General features: G+C 39.4%; 1 long non-coding RNA gene across 1 annotated transcript in view; it reads right to left on the reverse strand.

The window, feature by feature from the left end:
* Positions 1 to 907: 907 nt before the first annotated feature.
* LOC128423134 (uncharacterized) overlaps positions 908 to 27887 on the reverse strand; it is a 121246-nt gene continuing 94266 nt past the window's right edge. The window contains exons 3-4 of the long non-coding RNA XR_008332689.1: positions 18324 to 18438; positions 908 to 3474 (exon numbers count right to left, since the gene is read on the reverse strand). This is a non-coding gene — a long non-coding RNA (uncharacterized LOC128423134). The remainder of the gene's footprint in view (positions 3475 to 18323; positions 18439 to 27887) is intronic.

The raw sequence follows: 27887 nt of genomic DNA on the forward strand, positions 1-27887 counted from the left end.
GTACCTCGGGTTAAGTACTTAATTCGTTCCGGAGGTCCGTACTTAACCTGAAACTGTTCTTAACTTGAAGCACCACTTTAGCTAATGGGGCCTCCTGCTGCCACTGTGCCACCCGAGCACGATTTCTGTTCTCATCCTGAAGCAAAGTCCTGAAGCAAAATAGTACCTGAGGTACTATTTCTGGGTTAGAGGAGTCTGTAACCTGAAGTGTATGTAACCTGAAGCGTCTGTAACCTGAGGTACCACTGTACTGCTGTGCTATTCCTGAGTACATGTGCTCCACACGTGTGAAGCCCTTATTGCTAAATGAAACCATTTTCTTTATAATGGAGCTTGATAATTTATGACAATATATTTCTCTGTGGCAAAACACAACCCACAGTTTGAAGAACAAATTTGCCCATGCAAATACGCAGTGTGTCCCCCAGTAGTTTAGAACAGTGTTTCCCAACCTCAGAACTTCAGCTGTTTTTTGACTACAACTCCCATCATCTCTAGCTAGCAAGACCCAGGGGTCAGGGATGATGGGAATTGTAATCTGAAAACAGCTGGCGACCTAAGGTTGGAAAACCCTGGTTTAGAGGACCTGATTGCCAGCAGCTGGCTCTGTGCTCCTATAGCAAGTCAGACCATAAGCCATCCCTTGATTACCTATTGATTAATGTTATTATATTTCTATCCTATCTTTCCTCTACCATAAAACTCAATGAATTGAAAATAGGATCCCCAGGTCAGCTGCCAGGGCACTAGCACCCTTGGAGGAACTCCAGGTGTGCTGACACAACCCACATCACAAAGGATCATTTTAGGGCCTGACTGAGTAGATGGCAACTATCTGTGTTCCTAATTAGCAATCCCAATGGTCCAGTTTTCTTTAATCAAATATACACTCACTAAGCTCATGTGTTTTGTAATCAAAGTTTCTTTAATATAACTCTACATCTTCATTGGAACCTGTACAGTTACTGTTACAGTATGAAGTTTGTTTCGAAAAGAAAAGAAAAGAACGGGCAACCACAAACAGACAAATGATCTAATAAACTGATTATATTTGAAATTTTATTTAATTAAAAAACCCAGCTTTTCTCTAATTTTTCAAATATAGCCTTACATTTTAACAAAAAGATTATAGGACATAAAAATAAGGCAAGGAGATATTACAGAATGACTCCTAGAAATAATAATAAAGCATAACAAAAATATGAAGATCACTACAAACAGAAGACAGAAAGAATATTTGGGATGAAGTGCGTTGCAATGGCATTTTCTAAAAATTTTTATTAAATTAATAAAGCACTGCACAACAATATTAATTATCATGATCTTTCACTCCCTTATATGATACAAGGTTATAACCCACATTGGTCTTACTCAGAATAGAGCCCATTGCAATTAATGGACGAATTGCAGCCTATTTATTTCAATGGGCTTACTCTGAGTGAAACTTAGTTGGCCACAACCCGTATTTGGTGAGCTGTTTCTCTCCCAAGCATGGCATACTATGGATGGTTGTAACTGATGTCTTCCTTTCTTCATTTTGTGATCTTCTTATATTGTCTTGTGTGTGGATCTGTTTTTGCTGACTGTATTTTTTACTCCATTTCAGAATAAAATATAGTCCATTATTTTATTTTACTTTTTTAAAAAATGCTGCATAACAAAATATGAAAAGCAGCTTTCCGGTTGGTTGACAATTTCCACGTGTTCCAGGCAGTTTTCTTTTTTTAAAAAACAGGGATGCCAATATTGCAAATGACTCCTCTTGCTAAAATTTAATTTAATGTAAACATTGCTAATGAAACAAATTCCATCTCCTCGAAACATATTTGTTCATTCCCTCTAAGTTATTGCTTTGAGCAGTGGGATTGGCTGCAATGGGCGCAGAATAAGGCACATTTCTCAATCGCGCTCTCATCTGTGGATGCTCGTGCAATGGGCAAGCACTCCCCGCACGCCTCCCCAAGTGTTTTGTTTGAATATGAAAATATGGTGAGATATCAAGCATCAGCATAGGGGACGGCTGGGAGGCTGCATAATGAGGACAATTGTGCTTGCCTTCAGATGCTTATGTCGTTCACAAACACGGATGCAGTCTTGTATTTTGATCCTCATCACGTTGACATAGGAGTCAAGCCCAGTTCTCATGTGATGCTGTCTTTATAAGATGATTTCCACTCCTTTATTTTGAGCAGAGGGAGGGCTTTCTTTGAAGGTGATTATAGCTAGTATTTCAAGTTCAACAAGGAGCCCAATCTAAACAGGGCAGAAAAGATGCACAATATGTTTGTTGCAACCCACACCAAAACAGTTCTATTTCTGGTTTGAGCATGTGTGCATGTGTGAAGGCGTGCAGACCAAATGAATAGCATCTGGAAATACTGATTGAAATGAAAACAATTAAGTCAAGACCCCCGGCAGCAGGCAGCGTAGGATTGGGATTCCTGCATGGGGGCACCTGGTTCGCGCCCCCTCAAAATTGTCTTCCCGGGTCTACAGTCCCCTGCCCCCCACGCTATGCCCCTGGAAGCTGGAGCCTTTTGTATCAGTTTAGAGTTGTATCAGTTTAGAGTTGGACAGTAGTAAGCTAGGTGGACTAATGGGCTGACTTGGTAACAAGACAGCTTCCTGATCAGTTCTTGTTTAATAATAATAATAATAATAATAATAATAATAATAATAATAATAATTTATACCCCACCCATCTGGCTGGGCGGCTCCCAACAGAATATTATTATTAATAATAAAGCAGCAATAAAACATCAAACATTAAAAACTTCCCTAAACAGGGCTGCCTTCAGATGTCTTCTAAAAGTTAGGTAATTGTTTATTTCCTTGACATCTGATGGGAGGGCATTCCACAGGGCGGGTGCCACTACTGAGAAGGCCCTCTGCCTGGTTCCCTATAACCTCACTTATCACACGGAGGGAACCGCCAGAAGGCCCTCGGAGCTGGACCTCAGTATCTGGGCTGAACGATTGGAATGGAGATGCTCCTTCAGGTATACTGGGCCGAGGCCGTTTAGGGCTTTAAAGGTCAGCACCAACACTTTGAATAAGGGCTGTGAAAGAGTCCCGGGGAGATGGTTGGACTCATATACTTTGAAAGCACCAACTATCTTTTTTTTTGAGGGGGGGGAGGCTTATGGGAGACTAAATGCAATATTCTCTCCCCCTCTTAAGTAGGCCACTGATGCTGGTGCCCGAGCTTGCCCTTGGGCATCTGCTTGTCAGGAAGGTGAAGACAGATATTTTCACACAGTACTGCACATACAAGTTCCTGGATTAAAGCATATTTTGTTTTGACTGCCATCCAGATTTATTTGTTTGCTTTCCCAATGAATATCTAAATCCATGCAAACACTGGTTTGCTTGTTGTTGTTTTCCAATATACTTGATCCAAAATCTAGCCCCAGCAGCAGAAAATGTTGTTCCATTTGGTAGAGTCAAACTTCTGCAGACCTGAAGAAGCTCCATCTGTTAAAAAAAAGTAGTCAGAATTTAACCTTTTGTTTAAGACAAATATCCATGAAACATACAATTCTTTTTCACATAGATCTAAGATACGATCCATGCACAAGGTGTTATCTTTGGTTCTGCTTACCTACTTTATATATTGAAGAAAACAAAACAAAACAAATCCAATATCTGTTCTATTTTTTTTCCAGGTAGGTGTGAAGAACTCCACTGATCTTTCTGATAAAGCTAGGTACTACATTGAATAGCAAGTAAACTATCAACTCAACACTGGTATCAAAGATGGCAACCTTTTGAATACTGAGCAAACTAAGACAAAATCTGTTCAAGTTTATTCATTGTTTGGAAATTTAGTCGAATACAAATATGCCATCACATTTGAAGTTGTTTGTGTGCACAATGTGGCCAACACTCATGAAGGTCAGAGGTGTTATACAGTTATGGTATTTTATGGATAGTGATGCATAAATGAAATAAATAAAAGTAGTCAACTTGTCCTTTTATCTAGCAGTGTATCTTTAAATTTACATTTTATTTTATTTTTCAACCTTGTCAGTCAATAAAATTAGTTTAACCAACTTATCATGTCCATATTATTTCATTCTCGTTTAATTTGTCAGCGTTTCCCTTTCCCCTTTGTTTCACAACCATGGTAATGTCAGTTCCTCCCTAAATGTTTATTCTCGTAAAAGTTTTGGATTTTTATGAGCCCTTTACATGTCCAACCAGGATTCAGATTTGGATTCATACTTTCAAATCACAATACCATACAGAGAGAGAATCAAATGAGCAGGGAGGCTGAAACTGGGGGTAGAGAGGGCAAGGAGAGGACAAAGCCGAAGAGAGGAGGAATGAGAGAGGCAGAAAGACAGAGAGAGAAGAAAACAGAAAAAGGCGTGGGAAAAAACACACACCAGCAGACGTTCCTTCTAATTAAGCATTGGAAAATGAATAAGAAAATAAAGAACCAGTTATTGTAATATTGAATTGATCTTCTTGTGCTGTTTGCCAGGATAAACACTCATGTTAATGCAGTGAGTGAAGGGGGTAGTCTGGGGTGAGAATAATAATAATAATAATAATAATAATAATAATAATAATAATATAATTCTCACCCCATATCAAAGCCAAGTAAACAATATTGTGTTAGGAAAAATAAGATACTGGGGTGTGTGTGTGTGCATGTGCATAAAAACATGCACATATTATGTCACAAATGCATATGATTTGCTGCAATCTGTAGTACCGTATTTTTCGCTCTATAGGACGCACCCGACCATAGGACGCACATTGTTTCAGAGGGGGAGAACAAGAAAAAAAAATCTCCCCCTCTCTGCTCAGCACCCCTTTAGTGAAGCGGCAGGAGAAACAGAGCCCCTTCCATTTCTCCTCCCGCTTTGCTGAAGGGGCGCTGTGCAGCTCTCCCTCTCTGCTCCGAAGGCTTCAGGCGGCTATCCCTGAAGCCTGGAGAGCGAGAGGGGTCAGTACGCACCGACCCCTCTCGCTCTCCAGGCTTCAGAGAAACCAATGCAAAGCCTCCAGAGCGCGGGGGGGAGCTCTCCCTCTGCGCTTCAGAGGCTTCACATTGCTATCGCTGAAGCCAAGGAGCCTGCATTCGCTCCATAAGATGCACACACATTTCCCCTTAATTTTTGGAGGGGGAAAAGTGCGTCTTATAGAGTGAAAAATACGGTATTTGCCAACTCTTCTTCCTTTGGACCTCTTGTGTTGACTAGACTGCTGTTAGATCTGGTGCAAGGTTGAGCAGAAACCTCTGCACGCTCCGTAGTAGAAAATCAAGCTGGTAATGTGATTTCTGGCTCTCGGGAGAGATGTTTGTGGATGAGAAGTACGCCAGTTCATGCAACACAATGCTTGTGAAACTCCATCCCACTACATAATGCTATGGGGTTCAAGCCTTCACACCATCATTAACATGATCATCTGAACCTGAAATAACCTGGTGCCAGACAGTCTGTGCCCCACCGCAAATAAATACTACGTGGTTAACCTAGTTTTGAAGGCTGTTCCTCATGCAAAACCAAATAATGTGTGAACCAAAACATAGCTTTCCTTTGAAATTTACACTTCTCCATATTCTGTGTTACAGGTCTCCATTCTGTGTTATTGGGAAAGTTTGCATAAAAACGCACAAATTCATGAAAATAACATATACAAATGTATTATGACTTGCTGGAAAATGTATATGAAGAGAAATGTGCACAGAAATGCTGGTGATTTTTTCCTGAGGACTTAAAAAAAAATCACAAACTGATGTGGAAATGTGGTGAAGTTAACTTAATATTTCAAAAAATGAGACAAAATGAAATTGAAGGATCTGTCCATCCCTATCTTGTGGTTTGTCTCAGGGAGCTAAATGTATTGAGCTGGCTATGTGTGTATGTGTGTTATAAAGTTCGCTCTGTTTTATGTTGGGGGAGATAACTCTAGTAAAATATGTGTTATAATTGAGAATGAATCTTCAATGATGTTTCAGTCTTAAAGAGACATTTTTAAAAAAATCACCATAAAATTGTAATTCCTAAACTGGGCTCCTCTAGGTTTCAGTTACCCTTCAAATGATTATATATATATATATATATATAGAGAGAGAGAGAGAGAGAGAGAGAGAGAGAGAGAGAGAGAGAGAGTTTGGAAGGAAACCTGTATTGTCTCTCCACTTATTATTATCCATCTTTGGACAACATATGTATGGGTGGACAACACCTATGTATTTCAACACTCATATACTTGTTGCATCTAGAGAGTGTGGCCAGTTTTCACTGCAGAGTTGTGACATATATGATAGATTAGATGACATGAAAACAAATGTGCATCTATCTAAAGATGTTGGAGAAGCAATGCATTAAATACGAGTGTCTTTTAGTTGACTGGATTACCTCATCTTTTTTTCTTTTTTTAAAATTCCCAACCAATATAAAGCACTATGCCACATATAAAAAATATATTGTAATTTAAGCCCCCAATCTAAGTTGAAAATAGGGAGAAAAGTGTGAAGCTTCTACTTAGCCAAGTATACCACAAAGCACAAGAGATCCCTGGATCATGGTTTGATAACCATTATAATTAAGATAAGCCATCCGTTAAATAAAATATAATGTGGAGGGTTTTTTGAGCTGGTAGTTCTGATTGAAAGTTTAGAAAGTGACAGAGCGGCAACATCAATAAACAAATGTTCTTCAGTAGAAATAATGAAAAGTTTCCAAACTGCTCCAGTTTCTGAATTTCTAAAGAGTGCTTTTTTTTGGTCATCTCTGCTGTTGCTGCAGCCAGGCCTGCTCCAGGGACCCTAGGTAGAGTATATTGTGGTATTTATAATACAGAGCAATTTACATAAATAAAAGAATGCAAGGCTGCCCCAATACATTCTACCACCTAAGGCAAAAAATAAAAAAAGATGGCACTTCTCCCCATTTCATGTATAAAAGCCAACTGGATGAATAACTGAATCTTATTTCAACATTGTAAATAGGGCAGTGTACTTGAGATCAATGACTAGCTTAGGGTAGGGCACATATGCCACACACAACTCTGCCCTCTAATACCGCCCACTGTTCCCGTCTGAGGCAGCTGCCTCCCTCTGTCTAATGGTAGAGCTGGTCCTGAAAGCAAGGAGACTTAAATGTGTACAACAATCCATATCATGTTTATAAGCAGGAGAGTACCATGGGGAATATTAATTTCTGTTCTAATGATAATATGACACAAAGATGTATTAAAGTCAAAGAGCACATTATCTATTCATTTGCTCATCCACACACTATCCATACCAAAACAATAAATTAAGTGAGATGTTTCCTGTTCTGGAATGTTTTGTTATGTGTTATAGTTATTTCTCACTTTTTAAAAACTTGATGTGTTTCATCTGCTGTTCTGCATCTCTGCATTATTTCACTAACTGCTCTCTTACTGCTATTCTGTTAAGTGCTGATTGTGAGTTGCCATAGAGGTCCCATATGTGAACAGAAAAGCATGGTGCAAATATTTCAATAAATACATAATGCAAAGTGCCAGAAGTAGAGCTCCATTGTTTAAAATGCTTAAAAATTTCTCCCTTCAGACAGAGCTATCTGCCATCTCCTCAGATGTGTGTTTCTGCAAGCTGACTTAAGAACCAACTTTGGAGCTGACTTTGTGAATGTGGAAGCAGATTTACTGCTAGCTTTGCAAGAAAAGTGAGGCATCTGAAACGAGGGACTGGAGTAAGGCTACCTTCTTAAGCTGAGAATGAGAGCAGAGGTATAACTTTTTACTGTCTGAATATGTACATGTGATGTAATGAGAAGATGTCCCAAGTTTCTGCTTTAACTTTTAACCCTAGGAACAAAACTGTGGTAAGCTAATGACTAAAGGATCCGGAATGATGTGACAGAGAGAAAAACACCCCTGCCTTTTTCTGACCTCACTGTGCTTGCTTTTGGTGCCTACAAGCAAGGGAACAGTGGCTGTATGGGAGTCTAATTCCCCCTCAATGACCCATACAGATACTAGTGGGGAGGTAGCAGCTCCAATGGTGCATAAAACTGAGAGTAATCACACACACAAGCACACACACACACACACACACACACACACACACACACACTATCTTGATGCTGTGTTTTTCTCTTTCTCCTTTCTCAAAATATTTGGTACAGTAATTTCTCATTTTAATGACTTGAAATAAGACTAAGCCCTTTGGTACATTCTCTGTACCTATTTAGCTCTGACTTTAATTAACAATTTTACAATTGAGTTGCTGTGAAGAATGAACACTTTTTAAAAAAACAAACAAACCCACAAATCTGGAAATGGAAGGTTATACATTAATGGTGGCTAGAGAAACAGAATCATAGGAGTTTGGTCTCTGATGTCAAAGGAGTCTAAGTGCACCCTACATTTATGTGGGGAAAAACTCCCACAAATTTTCCCCGGACCATCCACTGTAACTTAAATATCTGGTTCTGACATAAGGATACTGAAGTCTAACTATCATTAAGACTTCAGGAGCAAGTCACAGAACACTGGTTTCCAAATCTGGTTACAGTAGGGACCCTGGTTAGTATAAAGCAGTGGTGGCCAAACTTGGCCCTCCAGCTGTTTTGGGACTACAAGTCCCATCATTCCTAGCTAACAGGACCAGTGGTCAGGGATGATGGGAATTGTAGTCCCGAAAACAGCTGGCGGGCCAAGTTTGGCCACCAGTGGTACAAAGCATGGTTGCAGACATATAAGCCATAGCTGTTTCCCATGGAGGGCCTTACGGTCTTCAAACAAAAACACCTTGGAGGTCCCGGGCCACAGAGAGGTTAGGCTGGCCTCAACCAGAGCCAGGGCTTTCTCGGCTGTGGCTCCAATCTGGTGGAACGCTCTGTCACAAGAGACTAGGGCCCTGCGGGACTTGGCATCTTTCCACAGGGCCTGTAAGACAGAGCTGTTCCACCAGGCCTTTAGCCAGGGCACAGCCTGACTCCCTCATGTGGCAATCCTCACAGAACTCTAGCCCAATGGGTGCCATTAATCTGATGAGAACTGATTTTAGAATGAAATGATTTTAGATTGTTGTATCATTTTACTGTTGTTAGCTGCTCTGAGCCTGGCTTCTGCTGGGGAGGGTGGGATATAAATAAAATTTTATTATTATTTCTGGAAGGGCAAGAGAATATGGTGCCTTATTGACCATTCTCAATTTTTAACGCTAGCTATTGGAAGCATCCTGTCTACAGTGAATTGGCCTGAGGTATTAGGTTCAAGACATATCACCAAAAAAATATAATCTACTGGTGTGGAAATAAGAGTTGTTTACAGCAGAGGTAGTGTCAGCAGGACGCTGATAAGTGTGCACCAGGGGAAGTGGGGGCTGGAGTCTGAAGTGGAGCAGTGGTTTGTGGGGATCTGCAGCAGCCAGAAGTCAAGAATCAGAGGCAGGGGAAGCTTCAGAGCTGGAGGGTGGAGCACAGGATGGGGCAGAAGAAGCAGGTCAGGCAGATGAAATGCCACCCTCTCTTGCACCACTGTCCCCCAGAACCTGGGGGGAACTGAAAAGGGAGGAGTGGAGGAAGTTTCTGCACAGGCACAGTCTCTGGCTGCATGCACACAGCCCATCGGGGGAAGGTATATAAACTGCTGGCAGGGGAACGGTCACCTGTTGCTGCAACTGCTCCATAGGATGCAGACTTGGGAATAGCTGCCAAGCCATTAGATTGATGTACGTAGATATCCAGAGCGGTACAAGCAACTGTTTGAAAATAAATACTTAACTATCTGCCGTGTGCATTCCTTTGGCTGGGAAGCACCCCTGACAGGTAGTCAACATGGTGCCCTTTAGATTCGACTCCAGCTCCCATTAAATCCACCAACATTTCCAATGGCCAAGAAGGATTGGAATGATAGTCCAGAAATATCTGGAGGGCCTCATGCTGTTTATTCCTGCTTTAGAGTAATGTAGTGAAAATAATTAAATTTTCCAAAGCCATGTTACTAAATCTTAAGACTTCGTTCATGATGAATTTTCTATTTCATTTAAACACATTCTGCCACATATACCTTCATATGGTGAACTCAAGTTGTATGTATATCACTTAATATCAGTAACACAGCCAAGACAAATTTGTAGACAGCACAAAAGAATTTATAAATAGAGCAAGGCAAAAATATGGACTAATCCATTGGCTCAAAAACAACTTTTAATCAAAGTATTTGGTACGATAATGAAATAAACTTTGGCCTGGAGAAAGCGTTACAACAACAACAACAAACTGCCGAATGATCCCAGTTAATACTCTTTCAAACCTGTATTGTTAACAATTCACCTTTAACTTTGTGAAACTACCTTTTCCTGCTGCAAAAATCTAAGGTAGGAATTGCTAAATTGTATCTTTGCCGGCATGCATTGCACACACTATTCAGTGCTGTTTACGATCAATGGGCCAGACCTAACAGAAGAAAGAAAATGGCACAAATATATTATGATGAACAACTATCATATGCTCCCATAAACTTTATGTTTTATCTTTTGAAAAGCTTCTGCTATTTAATAAGATTTAGCCTCTTACTTTTAATCTCATATTGCAGTTGCAAGGAAAACTCTAGTGTTGCTCTGGCATGTTACACTGTTGTCATGGATACACAAGTAAGGTGCATTACTTCCACTAGTAAATAAAGATTCTGAAAGAGTGCCTGGTAGGATTTGCTAGGCTTGTAGTATTGTTAGCTGCTAAGAGCTTTAAATAAGCAAATGGCTGTGGGTTTAAACTAATATGCAGTGGTGAGAGGATGTGCATTTGATGTGTGTGTGTATATAATTGCATTGTTCTTGCTTAGATTTGATATATATTTTAATTAAAACTAATCTTTGCATATATTATTTCATTTATTAAGGTGTACATCTGCAAACAGGCTGAAAATGGTGAGATGAGATCAGTGTCAGTATATATAATTATTAAACAATATTAATAATGCAAGTTGAGAGAGCATGTATGGTCCATTAGGTCAGTCAAATTCAGATCTTGCTAAATGAATTAATAGGTCCGGAATCTAGGTGCCAAGCACATTGTAAATTGAAAGTGGCAATTAACCTTTTTTCTATGGATGCAGTCCACTGGGAAGTTCTCCTGTACGAGACCCAATGAAATGAATGGGATACAAGCCCCCTTCATTTCCATAGGGCATCCTTGTGAGAACGTCCCAGTGGATTGCCCCTCCCCTTGTTATTACCAAAGGCAAGAAAAAGGATTCTTATAGCCAACATCTAATAGCAGTCCTAAATAAATGACTTACAAATAACTCTAGATGATTTCAATTTAAAGGAAATGTGTTTGGAATTTAGCTGCTTTGAATTAAAATTATGTGGCCTTTATTGAAACAAAGATTACACAAAATGCAAAATTTAGGTCACTCTTGATTGTGTCAACTTTTATAACAGGTTTGACTTGTTTCTGATAAAGCTGCATCTAAATATGAAGAAGGAGTGCATACTAAAATACAGGAGATGCTAGATATCTGATTTATATGAATAAAGCCATAAATAAAGATCATAGAGCTTTCTCATTATAACACAGTTCTAAACATATAAAGCAGTAGTTTCTCAAATGAAAACTGTGGTAGGGGCAAAGGTTTGCATCAATCTCTCTCACGTAACACTGTTAAGAATTTGAATATCTATGTCTCTAGAGCACCATGTAACTTATCTGACCATTTTATTGCATAATCAGCAATTTAGAAAGAATATTCTTAATGAACTCCAGGTAGCATTGGGAGGTAAAACCCAGTGGAACTCAGTGGGACCTATAGCTATGTTTGAGGTGTTTAGGACTGAGTGGTCAATTACTCATAGATTTTGATTTAGTTACATGGAACACTAAAGAAGCATGGACACCTTACAAGGAATACTTTCAGAGTGCATATGTATGTATGGGCTTTGCATATGTGACAGTTTTCAGATCTGACGCTGATGATTGAAGTCTGACTAGATGAGTTCAGAACTTGGTTGTGGAAATGACTTGCTGCCTTAAGCCCCTTCTCACGAGCCTTTTTCTCTTGGGTGCTGATCCTAATCTTTCAGTTCTTTCTTCAGGAATAGCTCAGTGAGCTTACTGTCTCACAAGGACTCTTGAAGGCTTCCCATGTGACAAGGACAGCTAATCCAGGCTGGTGCACTATCATTGAAAATGTACTGTACCCATTTTGTAGCATTGGCAAAGTTAAGACCCTGTTCACAGTTGTTGGGTGCGTATGAATATCAGAGTCTGCTTTTGTAGCACATTTGAATGCTTGCATCCTGGGACCGAATTTGATCTTAGTTGACGCCGCATGCATATTTGCATACTTATGAGTAAGTGTGAACACGTGATTTTATGGTTCTGTGCATATCTTGATTCTTTTAAACCTTTTATATTCTGTAATAATAATCAATTGTTGAAATATTCAAAACTTTTCCGTCCTTATCTATGCAGACACATGTGCCATGGCATGCAATTTCTTACCTATGTCTACATCCAGTGTTCTAAACCACAATCCTATGCATGCCCATTCAGAAGAAAAATCCCATCAGGATGTACTTCCAGATAGCAGTGTATAAGATGTATAATACTACAGCCTCAGGCTATGGTTCAAAAGACATATCCTAGAATTTATTAGAATGAACACAACTTATCATCAAGAATCTACTACTTTTGTATAACAGGTAAGTTCAATACGGGCATCTATATAATAATATAAAAGAATTCTCTAAGGTTAAAAGCACAGATTACTGCGCATGAGGTTCCTTTTTGTAAAATAAATAAAAGTAGCCCACTTACATTGATACACAGTGGAAAAAAATCATTTGGTGAATGCAACAGACTTCACAGTCACAGAAGAGGACAGGACTTCCTTAACCCCCCAACCCCAAGCCATTTTATGTCCTTCTTGCGAGTTTGGTGGTGCTTGGAAATGGTGTAGGGGTGTTTCAGATCCTGGAAGAACAGGCAGAAATCACCCTCCTCGTTTGAAGAGAGGAGCAACTGGCTGTGCAATCCTATACATGTCTACTTAGAAGCAAGTCTCATTGAGTTCAATAAGCTTACCCCTAGGTGTGTAAGCAGCCTAAGAGAACAACCCTAAGCTCCAAGGAGGGTGCTGTGAAGCTCGCTCTCCATAGTGGTCCACAGGTGGAAAAGGAGGTCCAGCAAAGGGCTCTCCCCTGAAAGGATCCATCACCATCACTGTACTGCTCATGGTACTCAGTGGGTGTTGGGGTGGAAAGTGGTGCTCTAGGGATGTGTTGTGGGGAGCCTTGGTTCCATAGGATCCAAAGCTCCTTTGACATGGTCCTGAAAATGGTGATGAGCCACACTGGCCCTAGAGCTACAGCAGCCATCCCCACCCCATTGGTGTCACTGGAAGGGGGTGGGAGCTAGACAAAGACTTCCACTGCCACCTTCTGTGACTGGAGTAAGTCAGGAGGGCTGAAGAAGTGGCAGGTTCCTCTGTCATGAAATTTCATCAACCTGAGCATCATATTAGAATCGCTCTGTTAGCATCCTAGCCTTTGTGAATGTTCTCTTTCACACTCTCTTTATATACCTGTGGAATAATATACAGCTAACACGTTTAATTCAGAGACAATCACAGCACCTTGAGATATTTATACTTTGCGAAGGCTAAGTTGTTAATCCTGTTTTACCTGGTTAAATTAGATTGGAATTTAAATGTGATGAACTGTCTCCAAGTGACATCAGAATCATGCTACCAGAAATCAATATTCTTAGATTGTTGTTTTTAAAGTCCAATAAGGGCATCACCTGTTATTGGAAGAGGGGTGCTGGTTGTGGGGGAGAATTATTTACTGCTCACAGTCTCTCTCCAGGTTTTCTTTTAATAAAAAAAGGCTGCTTTCAGCTTCAGTGTGAAGAGAGTTAATTTAAATTTGATAACAAATGGCTCTGCTTTTTAAATGAATGTAGCCTGGCAACTTTCGCTGAGAACCCGTCATCAGGCCTCAATTATGTATGCAGCTTCTTTGAGAAATAGTTTCACACATCTGACCCAAGGACCACAATGTTGTTGTCATGAAATAAAAAGTGTGTGCAGGCAGGGCAATGTTTCATTCCTGGACACTCTCCACATGAGCTGACTTTGCCCTCCTCTCCACACTTGGGAGTTGGGAGGTACAGAAATGCAAATGCACAGATGCAGTTATATAGAGCTTTCTCTTCTCCTTTCTCACATTTCCTCCCCCCCCCCTTATGTGTGGAGAAATAATGCAGCAGTTTGCCTTTCCGTCTTGTTTTTTTCCTTAAGCTGTGTGTGTGTTTTTATATGTAGATAGATAGAAAGATACACATACACACATATATTCCCAGTGTTTTGATGCCTTCTCCAAGGCTATCCTTATCAAAGCAGTAGTGTGAAACCAGACAGACAGGCAAAGAGTTAACCCCAACACCATTTCCCCCCCAAAATGGCTGCTTTGTCTATGTGCACACACCAACAGCAAATGTCCTTCTGTTATTGTACAACCAATTTCATGTGTCAACTATTCATATGCTAATAGCGGTACAGTTTCTCACTTTTTTTCCTTCAGCGGATACATTGTAAAGATTTTTTAGAGACAGTGGAACACAGGAATAAACAGCTTTTTATTTCAGAAGTGATAAATTAGTTTTCATTCAAACAACATGCAACAAATGCAGCTGACCAGTATTGTTTGTATTCATTGTTACTTTGCCTTTGGGATTCCTGCCCCCCCCCACTTCAGTTTTAGGGCAGTTAGCAAATATTTAGCAGATACAGTTAGAGTTTACATAAAGGATTTCTTTCCCCTCCACCCCTGCTACTTTTATGGACAAAGTTAGCGATGGGAACTGGCACTGTTTCAACATACAAAACATTTTCATTTTATGTTTTTAAACAAAGCGGAAAGAGTAAGTAGAAAACGTATGCTACTGTCCTGTTCGTATTATCCAAATATTGCAATGTACCATGTGCCAGTAAATAATTTTTATAAAACAACAACAACAAATAATCTAACTAAAGAGAGCAGGGTTACTGTGTAGACTCTGGGATTTATATATACTATTGTTGCACTGTTTATCTTGGGTCTATAGACTATAATAAAGCTATGTGTGTTATTTATTTATTGAAAAATACCATATAAGTTGGATATAGTAATATGATAGTTCTGGTTTTTCTATCTCAGAATTACTGTTTTAGAACAAAAGCATTCACATAATTTTGAATAAAAGGAAGGAACAACATTAACATCAAAGGGCTGACCTACAGCAGCTTATGACATTTCTGATAAAATGCAAGATTTTCCCATTTTAATAAATATTTTTTAAAAATAACATACCCCTTTAGTTTAAAGTGACCACCACAAAATTTAATAAGAAACCTGGATTTCTATATTAATATGATGAGAAACGTAAGTGTAGTGATATTAAACATAGAAGCCAAGAAACCAAATTACTTAAACGATTATGTTACATTGGAAAAATTTGTGTTACAATCCTGGCCTAAAAACAGAACATCACATGAACATGTTATATAATCTGCTGTAGTTTACCTGGGAGCAGGGACCACAAAAGTCTGTGGTGCTAGGTTTTGAGTAGACATATACACAATTGCACTGCATGCCTTTATTCAGCTGAATTTTATTAAAAATTGTTTTAAAATTCAATATATTAAAATTTTTAGTGGGTTTAATTTAAACATTATGATTGCCATTGAACAATGAACTAGTGACACTTGGTTCTGCACTGGATTATGGCCAAATAATTTTCTTATATCCAGCTCAGACAGAAAGGATATAGCAAAAACTTTAAAAAACAAACCAAACTTTATTACAGTATAGTTCAGTATAGGCCTATTCCCACAGACTTTTATAGGGCTTACTCTCAGGTAAGTAAATATAGGATTGCAGTTTAAGGAAAAAATTTAAATATCCTGCATTATATTAATTCACTATTAAATAGCAATTCTATTAATAATTTCTCAGAAGTAAACCCTTCAGTGTCCTGTGGGGTTTATTACTGAGTGTGTTTAGAATTGTAGCCTAAAGGATATAATTGCTTACCTATAAATGCATATTAAAAGAGCTGTAGTTGAAAATTGTTATTGGGGGGCACTAGTTGTTCTAGCAAAATGAGCATATATTAGGGAAATTGGTAGAATAGAGGGCTAAATTTTCTGCCAATCAAAAGGATCAGAAAATGGCTTTTCACCAATACAGTAAAATTTCTGACACAGACTTACTAGATCAGTTATGGAAACAGATAACCTTGTTTTTCCAATGAATTACAGGAAATCGTATGGTTTTAAAATACTGGGCCACAATCCAGCACACATTCAAGTCTACTTCATGGTGGCCCTTGTGTATTGGCTGCTAAAACCAGTAAGATTGGGCTTCATTCATTGTCTCAGGCAAAATCAAGTGGCCTTAGAGACTCAAGTCATTTTTCTCTTGAGGAGTGCTGTTTTGCACTGTAATTTGGGAGGGATAAGGCACTTTCTCCCAATCATATTATTTGCCTTTCCAAATTATTTTCTCACCAAGTTTTTCCTTAGTCATGGCAGGTTGCCTGTTCCACTTCTACTAAATTTGGATCTTGTGGGCTGTTTGGTCAAGATATGCGGGTTTCCATATTAGGCAGCTGGAGGAAATGGTCACCAAGGCCCTTTCTAGCCCAACATCTCTGCTCTTTCTCTGGCTTGGAGGAATGAGCAGCCTGCAGCTTTAAAGTCCTCCATTTCTTTGGGTGCATTATGGGAAGACATTATATCCGTGGCCTCCTTCACAACAGAGGATGGCCCCATCCAACTATAATCATCTCACAGAGCAATTAGAGAATTATCTTAGCAAATGAAATGACATGAGTATTTCATCCCCTTTACTTCCTTCCTTGGGGGTTTCTCCCAGGAAAGGGTTTTTGGCCCCATAATTATGGCAATTTAAATTTTTTAATTTCTTTTGAAGCTTTAAGGTCTATGGAGCTTACTTAGAGCCTTCTAAATTTGTAGATAATAGATGTTAATGACTTAAAAGAGGGTAACATCAAGAAGACTGTATTCGGTATTAAATCATCTTCTTTTCATTTGAAAGCCTCATCAGAAATGATCAGTTAGTAATCTTAAATGGCAGAATCATTTATATTTCATATTTATTACTCAGACATAATAGTTCATAGTATTAACTAATCAGTTACTCACTGCTTACACTTGGGCGAGTAAGGAAGGTCTTGTTTAAACTAAATTATATACCACTGCTCCAGGTCATAGATATAAGTAGCTACTCCCAGATTCCTATAAATTCCAAAAATACAATATATGTCCCTTGTTCATGGTCAGCTACACAAACCAAGGACACTTCCACAACTCATGGAAAGAGTAGCTGTAGCAAATCAGTTTATACCATAATTCCAAACACTCCTACTCGGAAGCCTCTTTTACTGGCATTAATGGCACTATATTCAACACTGGATCCAACATGTAGTTTGTGTTCTGGGCACTCCCTGCCTACCTGAATGGAAACCATTGACCAGAATGGTAACATTACATTGCAGGAAAATATAAAATTCCAAGAATATTCCTGTGAAAATAGCGGCAGCCACAGCTCTCAATCTGCCTGCCAATATAGAGGTATTTCTGTACACTGGTACAACATTTTGAAGGTTGAAATACATTAAAACAAAGCAACCAAGGATTTGAGATAGAAATGAAAAGAGTTGTCTATTTTCTGAAACTCACATCAGAAATGAACTTAAATTATTCAGTAAATCCAAACCAGAGCAGAATATACAAAGCCCTGTTGCAAGAATCCTTCATAGTTAATTCAAAATAAAGCATTTGCTATAACTTCTTCTCTGTTCCTCAATGAATGTTATTAATTTAAACATTTTCCAGGTAATTATGAAAGATGAAATGAATACCTTTATTTTTTACATTTATTGTCTCATTATCTATGTAAATATAATCACATGTCATTCAGGATTCTGTGTCTCCAACATTCTGTTTTGTGTGTGTTTAATTCCTGTTCCTTAGCACAATTAGCTAAGCATTCAAGAATGCATGAGTCAACTATTATATGTGTTTACCTCTGTCAGCGAGCCTATTATCTTCACTATTATTCTCCTCAAGCACAATTTTAGTTTACTTTCGTTTGTATCTCTTTTGGTAATAATAATAATAATTTATATATCATTTTAGAATGCTCAGTAGCTGCACATGCACAATTTCAATACACCTTACAATACCGCTGTTAAGTTCCTCACTATTATTACCCTGATATTGCACAGAGGTGACTGAGGCACAGGGCGTTGCCTAAACCATCTAATCTCAGTCATTAAGCCTGCAATCTGATACACACTTACATGGGAATAAGTCCCACGCAATTCAATGGGACTTACTTCTGAGCAGACATGCATGGGATTACAACGTTGGTCACCGTGGAACACCAGCTTTCTCTAGAATGGAAGTTTCATACACCTGAAAGAGTAAAGGGTTTAGGTTATTTACTATTTACTATGTTCATATGCTTCTCTTTCTCCCAGAGGAGCCCAGGGTGGTTCCAACGTGGTAAAATATGAATCTCAAAGCAACAATTAGAATACATCAACAAACAAAACAGCATAGGCAAGAAAACAACATTGTTGGACTCCCAGAAAGTATTTATCTCCCCAAAATCCAAGCAAATTTTAATTCTGTATGTAGGTCTATTATAGTGCCAAATTATAATTCCCTAAAGGGCGTTTTACTTCTGTTAGCCAATGGCATTACAGACAACAACATCTAAACTAAGAACAAATAAAGGAACATCCAATAGGTTGAGGAGAGCAGCAAACAATTCTTTTTTTCTCCATTTGTCAAGAGATTGTCACAGGTACAAAATGTTAATTAAAACTGCTGTATTTTTTCATAACTAGCAAGTATGATTTCAAATTTCCAACTCCTTTCAACACTGAGAGGTGAAAAATTGAAGGACTGTGGATTTATGAGGCCAGATTTTTTTTAAAATAATCTTTATTACTTTTAAGAATTACAAGGAAAGAAAAAAGAAGAAGAAAGGCGAAAAAAAGACAATATAGAGCAGAAAAGAAAAAAGAAAAAAGAAAAAAGAGAAAAACAATACAATACAATATATAAACAATACAAAACATAACCTTAACACACTAAACAAAACAAAACAAAATAACAACAATTTAAAAACATATACCAAACCATCATTGCTCTATCTTTCATTCCCTTATTTCATCGACCTCCTCTCACCTCCCTTTTTGTATTCCACTTCTATTACTTGTTTCAGCAATTCCTTTCCATCTTTCTCTATTTTTATCATTATGAATATCTTAACATATTTTTAACCTTATTTTCCATTAATACTAAAGTACATATTTATACTTAACTCCTTATAACATTTCTGCTAAAGCCATAAAGTTTCATTCCAACAATTTTCTAACAGTCATTAATTTTACAATATTTCTATAGATAAACTTTAAACTTTCCCAATCTTCTTCCACCATCTCTTCTCCCTGGTCTCCTGAGGCCAGATTTTGATTTGGCTGAGACTGGATTTGAGCTGAAATTCACGTGAGGCCCTTTGTCCCCCGACAAATTTCTGATACTTCCGTTTTCTCACTACCCTAGAAAAAGAAGACCACTTTGCAGAATTTTCTCCAAATATTCTCCACCATTTTCCCCTCACAATACCACAGAATAATGGTAGGCCACAGGCATTGTGGATAATGGAAAATGGTTGCCAGGCTACCAGCTTGGCAGTGCCAACAAGCAAACAAACCTCTCAGGAGGAAAACCAAAACTAATAAGCTGTGCTACACTGTTACTGGTAAGCCTCATTCACTCCCACCCCTGCCAAAATTTGAATATTTATCTTCTTCCTGAAAGAATTAAATGAAATGGCTTCTCGAGTTCCTCTTCTCATGAATAGGGTGAATAATCTGAGAGGTCTTTTACACACAGCTCTAGTGAAAACCAGGTTTTATAGCAAAAAGGCAGGTTTTGTGTCTCTTTTTCAAGAGATGGGGAATTTCAGTTGTGAAAGAAAACAGAGCAGAAAACAGTTTAGCAAACATTCTGATGAAAAATCGCTTTTCTTTCAATATGATCAACATACCTACATATATACTGCTCTAGAGTGAAAGTGGTCTTCTTTATGGTCCAGCTCTCACTTCCATAAAGAAGCTGACCATAAGAAGGCAATAAAGAAGGCTGATCGCCGAAGAATTGATGCTTTTGAATTATGGTGCTGGAGGAGACTCTTGAGAGTCCCATGGACTGCAAGAAGATCAAACCTATCCATTGTGAAGGAAATCAGCCCTGAGTTCTCACTGGAAGGACAGATCCTGAAGCTGAGGCTCCAATACTTTGGCCACCTCATGAGAAGAGAAGACTCCCTGGAAAAGACCCTGATGTTGGGAAAGATTGAGGACAAGATGGTTAGACAGTGTTCTCGAAGCTACCAGCATGAGTTTGACCAAGCTTCGGGAGGCAGTGGAAGACAGGAGTGCCTGGTGTGCTCTGGTCCATGGGGTCACGAAGAGTCAGACACGACTAAATGGCTAAACAACAACAACAAGAAGAGTGAAGGTGTGATACCTGGATCTGAGATGCTTTCCTATTCTAAAAGTGACCTGAATCATTTATACTGGCAGAAATCCTACCATCCTCTGGTTTCCAAAGTTTGAACCCACAAATACAGATTACACACACACACACACACACACTCCACACACACACACTCTTTCATATAGAGAGGGGGCAAGGGATGGATCTCTTCATCTCAGCGCTGAGCTGAGAGGACAGATTAATTCTTTCCTCTCTGCCCAGCACTGAGATGGGACAATTTCTCCACCTCAGCACTGTAATTACAGGAGAGGTTTATGAAATCAAATTTAGGGAATCAAACATAAACATGATAAACAGCAATTAAAATTGTTTAGTTAACAGAAAGATCAGAACTGGGTATTTGTCTTTTTATTTTTTTCCACATTTTATCTATGTAAGAAGAAAAGGAGAGGTTTCAGATATAGTACTTAAGTTCTACCCCCTCCCTGGAAGTAATATTTAAAAAGCATTGCCTGAAAACAGAAAGTGTTTTTAACATTAAAAAACCCAGCATTCCTTATTATTTTATTTCCAGTTAAAAATTCAGATTGGATGCTCAATAAACCGTGTTCATGATTAACTGACAGGTGGAATTATCTAGAGAAATTGAACATTTTGCTGTCTCAACAAGTAGCAGCTTTTCAATCTCTGACATATGTTTGCTTTGTGCTATCTGTATTATATTTTCTGAAGAAGGTTGACTCCTCTGATCTAAGCAATGTAGCAGTTAAGGGGGTATATATAGTATCTTAGCAGCAGTTGCAATGTTAGTAGTATGTAGCAGAAGAATCTTATTCTTTGACATAGACTTTTCTGTTAATAACTGTATTTTGAGAGAAACAAATGAAATTCCTATATTCCCGTTATTGTTTGCTTTTTGCTAGAACTTTTTTAAGGCTCTAAGAATGGTGATGTCTGATTGACACAATATTTGGTTGCAATCTATTAAAATTTCTACCTTCATGGTCTCCTTGCAAGGGCTTTGCTAGGTACTTAAAGGACTTGGTAGCCATCCTGGGTGGAAAAGAATCCCAACTGGTGCAATGGTTAAGATTGTGTTGTTACTCATTCTAAGATTTTAAATGCTTACCATTTACAGTGGTATAGTTGCAGGGTGGTGCTGATTTGGATTTTTTGGGCATGCTGCCACAGATGTGGCATCCCATAAGCTCCAGCCAGCATAGACAATTGTCAGGATGATGAGAGTTGTAGTCTGACAACATCTGGAGGGCCATAGGTTCTCCATTCCTGGCCTTGGCCAAAGATGTTGCATTATATTACACTTGCATTTTTTTACCTCATAGAAGGGCCTCTCACTACATTCTGCAAAAATGGATATACAGTGGTACCTCGGGTTACATACACTTCAGGTTACATACGCTTCAGGTTACAGACTCCGCTAACCCAGAAATATTGCTTCAGGTTAAAAACTTTGCTTCAGGATGAGAACAGAAATTGTGCTCTGGCAGCGCAGCAGCAGCAGGAGGCTCCATTAGCTAAAGTGGTGCTTCAGGTTAAGAACAGCTTCAGGTTAAGTACGGACCTCCAGAATGAATTAAGTACTTAACCCGAGGTACCACTGTATTTGGCAAAATTGTGCACAGAATAAGCAGATTAAGAGGAAAGGGCATGCAAATGCACTGAATTTTTTGTATGGATTTTAAGGAAAGGATGTGCAACCTGACGCAGAAACAGTACAATTTCAGATTGCAGAACTAAGAAATACAGTGGTACCTCGGGTTACATACGCTTCAGCTTACAGACTCCGCTAACCCAGAAATAATACCTCGGGTTAAGAACTTTGCTTCAGGATGAGAACAGAAATTGCATGGCGACAGTGGGAGGCCCCCATTAGCTAAAGTGGTACCTCAGGTTAAGAACAGTTTCAGATTAAGAACGGACCTCCGGAATGAATTAAATACCTAACCCAAGGTACCACTGTACCAGCACTGACAAATTTGTCAATACCTAGTATTTCCAGAAACACCACAAGGGATAGAGCAAGTTTTTGGTGTAAAGGTGCTTTTATGTGTTGCTCTGTGTTTATGTCCATTTCTCACTTTATGAATCCATTGACATCATAACCCTTCCTATTCACCAGGCATAAAGCCTTGATCTGACCTGCTCACCTATCTGGAACCTAAACATTTCTCTGGAAGCCTGTTTTTGTATGCCCTCACCAAATGATGTATGGTCAGTGGCATATCAATTGTGGAATTCCCTCCTCCTAAGAGCTCACCTTGCACCGACATTATAGTCTTTTCAGCTCCAGGGTAAGAGCTTTTTATCTACCTGTGTTTGAAGATCATTTTAAGATCTTCAGTTTTCTTGGCTCTTCTGTGTTAAGTTATAGTTTGCTGTTGCTGGCTATATTTAGTTACCTAATTTTGTACTTTGCTTGGCTTCATTTTGTTTATTTTTAGAGTTCTTATTGTCTTTTATTGTTAACTGCCCAGAGAACATTGTTAATTGGGTGATAAATAAATGAAGTAAATAAATACCTTTGATTTCTTCCTTTCTGTTATCCTCCTTATTCAATCTGCCACCAAATTACGGTATATCTCTTCTCCCAACCCAAAGTGTAGAAAGCAGGGTGTGTGCATCAGGTTCAGTATCAAAGTAGGGGTAACTTAGAGAGTTTGGGGGCCTTTCAGAGGTAAAGCAGGGACCCCTGAAGTACCTTGTGGTGCAAACAAGCATCTACTAAAAGTGAAAGTAGTGTCTCTAAGCTTACCATATACGAACTAATGAAGTGATGGGAGAAGGGAGAGCAAATAACACAATAGGAAGAAGGTAGAGGAAAAGTTCTTTGTGACTGACAGGATATGCCTGTAATCAGAGAGAGTGGTTTTACTCAGAAAGCAAATCCATTTTAGTTTTCCTCATCCCCAAATCAACTTAAAAGTGCCTAGCACAAATGCCCCTGGACCTTTTCCTAGCAAGTTACCAGGGGAACCTCTCTTGTGTCTGCAATTTTCAGACAAATTATCCAGAAAACACTGACTAGGAGAGAAAAAGTTATTTCTTCTTTACCCACTCTAAACCTGTAACAGCTATCCCTTTTTTGCGGGGGAGGCACCACTGCAACTATCCTGGCAGGATTAATTCTTTCAGAAGGCGTAAGAATGCCTGCAAATTTCATCCATTTCTGCCTCCCTTTTTGTTTTGTTTTTATAAAAACATTATATATACAGTGGTACCTCGGGTTACAGACGCTTCAGGTTACAGACGCTTCAGGTTACAGACTCTGCTAACCCAGAAATGTTACCTTGGGTTAAGAACTTTGCTTCAGGATGAGAACAGAAATCATGCTCTGGCGGCGCAGCGGCAGCAGGAGGCCCCATTAGCTAAAATGGTGCTTCAGGTTAAGAACAGTTTCAGGTTAAGAACGGACCTCCAGAACAATTAAGTTCTTAACCCGAGGTACCACTATATATATATATATATAGAGAGAGAGAGAGAGAGAGAGAGAGAGAGAGAGAAACTTTAAAGGTGTTCAGTACAAAAGCACTTGGACCTATTTGCCTGTAGTTTATTAGGCGTTATCCCTAATGTCTGCAAATTTAATCCACTTGTATAAAAAAGGCAAACTTTTAAAATATACTGAATAGTGAAGTGGGAGAACAAATTGGGCAGCTTACAAAGCACTTGTTGATTCCTGTATCCTTCTGGTCAGGACTAGAGCTGGAGGTAGCGATAGTCTTCAGTGATTAAACCTACCTCCTCAGTAATGACATGGTCTGGCCCTAACTCCTCTTCCTACCCATGATCATTGAGATTGGGTGTCCCAGTGCATCTCCCCTAGTGGAACCTGCCCCAGCCATTCTGTCAGCTGGGGCCCACTCCCAGACAGTCCTGCCCTCCCCCCTTAAAACAAAATAACTTAACTAAAAAAAGAGCTAAAAATACAATACAAGTTAAAACAACCACAGATTAATGCAGGGGGGCTATCCCACACCCTCATCCCACCCTCAAAAGGCCACCTGAAAGGGATGACCCCCTTTGGTGTCACCCCTTCGGGGACAGCCCTGCCCCCAGGGCAGGCAAACTGGCTTTATATTGCTGCCCCAGGAGCTGTTCCCAATGTGCCTGCTTGCCCAGGGACCTGGTCCCTGCAGAAGTCTCTGCCGTCATCTTCACTGCTGTAGCCCCAACTTTTTCTACATGCCACCTCATATTTCTGGGAGAACAACTGGAAGGCTGCTACTCGGTTGTGGTTGGTGCCCAACAGGGCTGGAAAGACAGATCGAAGGGAGACCAACAGTAAGTGGGGCCAGAGCCAATGACAGGCATAGCCAACTGATTCTAGTTTTGTCCCCATCTTCCACTCTGAGGAGTTATTAGGAGAAGGAAGCTGCTGGGCAGTGCTGTCTTCCGAACTGATTGTAAGAAGGGAGACAGGCAGGGGTTGGCAGACTGAAGTTAGTGGGGCAGTGCCCCATTCACTCTAATCCTACTTATTCTATCCAACTCACAGCAAGGGGGAAATATAGATGTAGTGCACCAGAGTTAATTAAAAACTAATCAGAACTGGAGAGGAAAATACAACTGCATCAAATTTGACTGGGGCTGAGAAGTGTGACAGAAGTAATCTGAAATGAGACTGGAGGGGTATCTAAACATTGTACCAGAGATTTAACATAAGACCAAACACTCACCTTAGGAAAAAAATAATGCCACGGAAGCCCAACAGCAATACCTGAATTACAATCTTACTATACCATTTATATCCATTACTGTCAGACTTTCCTAGAAAGGGTGCTCAAGTTCCTTCTTAATTGGTATAAATCACATTAAGGGAAGAAAAGTTAATGTTTGGCGCACTGAAACCTATATACCAGGCTTTAAACCTAGATCAGGTATTCCGAAACATGTGACAGTAGCTTATATCATGTGCAAAGGCACAAGTCAAGTGGAAAAGATGTATATGAGCTTATCCAGACTTGAGCTAAGAAATGCAATTAATCCTTACAATAAAAAAAAAAATCCCACCTTGTGAGTTCTACCTTGCATTGGATTTCAAAAGACCCAGATTTCAATGAAAGATATTAAATTTGAAACCAGCTCTAGCTTGGGCTTTATTTTTGTGCTCGGAGTGAGATTTTTCTAAAACATACATCCAGATTACTTCTTCTGCTGACAAAGTAAAGGAACGCTGTAGCTTTGACCTTACCCACCCACCTACCTTCCCTTTAAAGAGAAAGAGAGAGCTTTCCACTGAGTGACCCTAACATTTTAGCAGAGCATCTGGTTACATCCTTAACAATAAAGACCATTGAAGGTTGCATCTTGGAAGAAACTGTATCTCTAAAATTTCACAAAAGCAAAAAAATCAAACACTTGGAAAGTACACCAAAATTAGTCAGGAAAGGTTGAAGCTATTCTTCTACTTAGAGCCTCAAATAGCAACATCTCTTTAATAATAACTTTTTTTTCATTTATCACAAATGATAACAAAAAAAGTCTGAGGCAAGATATTAACTTGCAAGTATGAGTCTTAAAGGGCAAAAAATAAAAAATATTATGTCCAAGCATCTTAAAAGAACAAAAGGGCAAAAAACTGCCATGAGTATATGAAAGTGAAAAAGGGTTGTGATTGAAATCAGATGAATAGCTACCTATTTCAAAAGGAAATAGATCTATGAGTCCTATACAGTGTGGTCCCACTGAATTCTATGGGGCTTACTTCCAGGTAAGTAGTATGGGATTACTGCCTTATTCAACCTGCTTTGCTGGAAGGGGATTGCCAGGTGAACAGGGGCATCTCCAAACAGAAAAGCAAAATGTGTTGACTACTATCCAGGTGAGACTTCAATTGCTTTCTTTTGTAACTGAGAGTGGAAAAAGAAGAGGAGAAATACAGGACTGAATGAGCTCTGTAGGTTGTTTTTTCAAGGTCTGGAATGTAAGCGTGATTGGAAGGAACTATCTGATATAAGACATTTCAAGAGGAGGTTCCCCACTTAACGTTGTTTTCCTTTCATCCTGAACTTATGAGTTGCTCTACAATCATATTCCAGAAAGTTAGCTGTAAAGATTCCTTGACACTTAGGGCACTAAGGTTTCATGGAGTAGAGTCCACTTCATGTGATGAAGATGGTGACACTTGCTTGTCCATAAAAGCTGATGTCACACTAACCTTCACCCCTCTCCCAACTATTAGTCTTTAAAGTGTCATTAGACTGTCATTAGGATATAGTCTGGTTTCACCCAATGCCTAAGCCAAACTGCTCACATCTGTAACCCATAAAGTTGTGGCCTAATTTATCCCATTAACCCAAAATATTGGTGTCCGTGTGTTTATTATCTTAGGGAGCTGTGGGGGACCTGGGGCCTCGCCACGCAACTAGCAGAGGCAGGGAGTTAGTATTAACCAGCCAGTTTCTCTTATCTGTCCCCAATCCCCTCGGGCCAATTTTGGCAGGTGGGCAAGGCAACTCACCTGTCCATCACCTGGCATAATTAGCTGGCCAAACATGAAGCACAAGACAGGCAAAGCGCTTTGCCCAGTGGTTCTCAAATGCTTGATTGATGTCAGGTGCAAAGCAAGTGGGCATGGCTTCCTCCAAATGGCCTCACAGGCCAAATGAGAAGGCATTCAAACATGCTGTGTGAGAAAATGGCATCTGTGCTAGTATTGAGCATTCCTATGTGCATCGGATATCCACCCACAGTTCTTGGGTTCAGCAAGTGATAAGTGCCCAGAAGTTTAGTTATGTGACTGGATCATTTTAGCAGCTTATTCCTAGCTACATAAAGGTACCAGTGTTTTTGTTGGAAGTGCAACAGCAGAGATCATTCCATGTGCAACTAGAGTGTTAATTAAGTTAGTATTAGAGTCAACTAGCCAAGTGGGAGAGGTAGAGGTGTTGCTTAGCAACCAGACAGACTGGCATGATGTTTGCTGAGGTAGCATGTGTCCTAATCAGCTGTGTGGTTCTTATTTTATATATTTATTTATTGGATTTATTCAGACCAAGATATGCAAAAAAAATGCTATGTCATAGATACAGCACAAATAAGATGATATGTATCAGAGGCAGGATGGAGAAATCAAACCCTGGATCCAGAGGTTCCTAAGGAATTAGGCCATTTAATGTGTTGCCTTGCTAATAGGTAAGGTGAAAGGTAAGGTAAAGGACACCTGGACCACTCAAAGGCGACTATTGGTTTGTGACACTCATCTCGCTTTTAAGCCAAGGGAGCCAGAGTTTGTCCACAGATAGCTTTCCAGGTCAAGTGGCCAGCATGATTAAACCACTTCTGGCGCAATGGAACACTGTGACAGTAACCAGAACGCACGGAAACACCGT

This window comes from Podarcis raffonei, chromosome 11, assembly GCF_027172205.1.
Source record: "Podarcis raffonei isolate rPodRaf1 chromosome 11, rPodRaf1.pri, whole genome shotgun sequence".
Taxonomy (NCBI): Eukaryota; Metazoa; Chordata; class Lepidosauria; order Squamata; family Lacertidae; genus Podarcis; species Podarcis raffonei.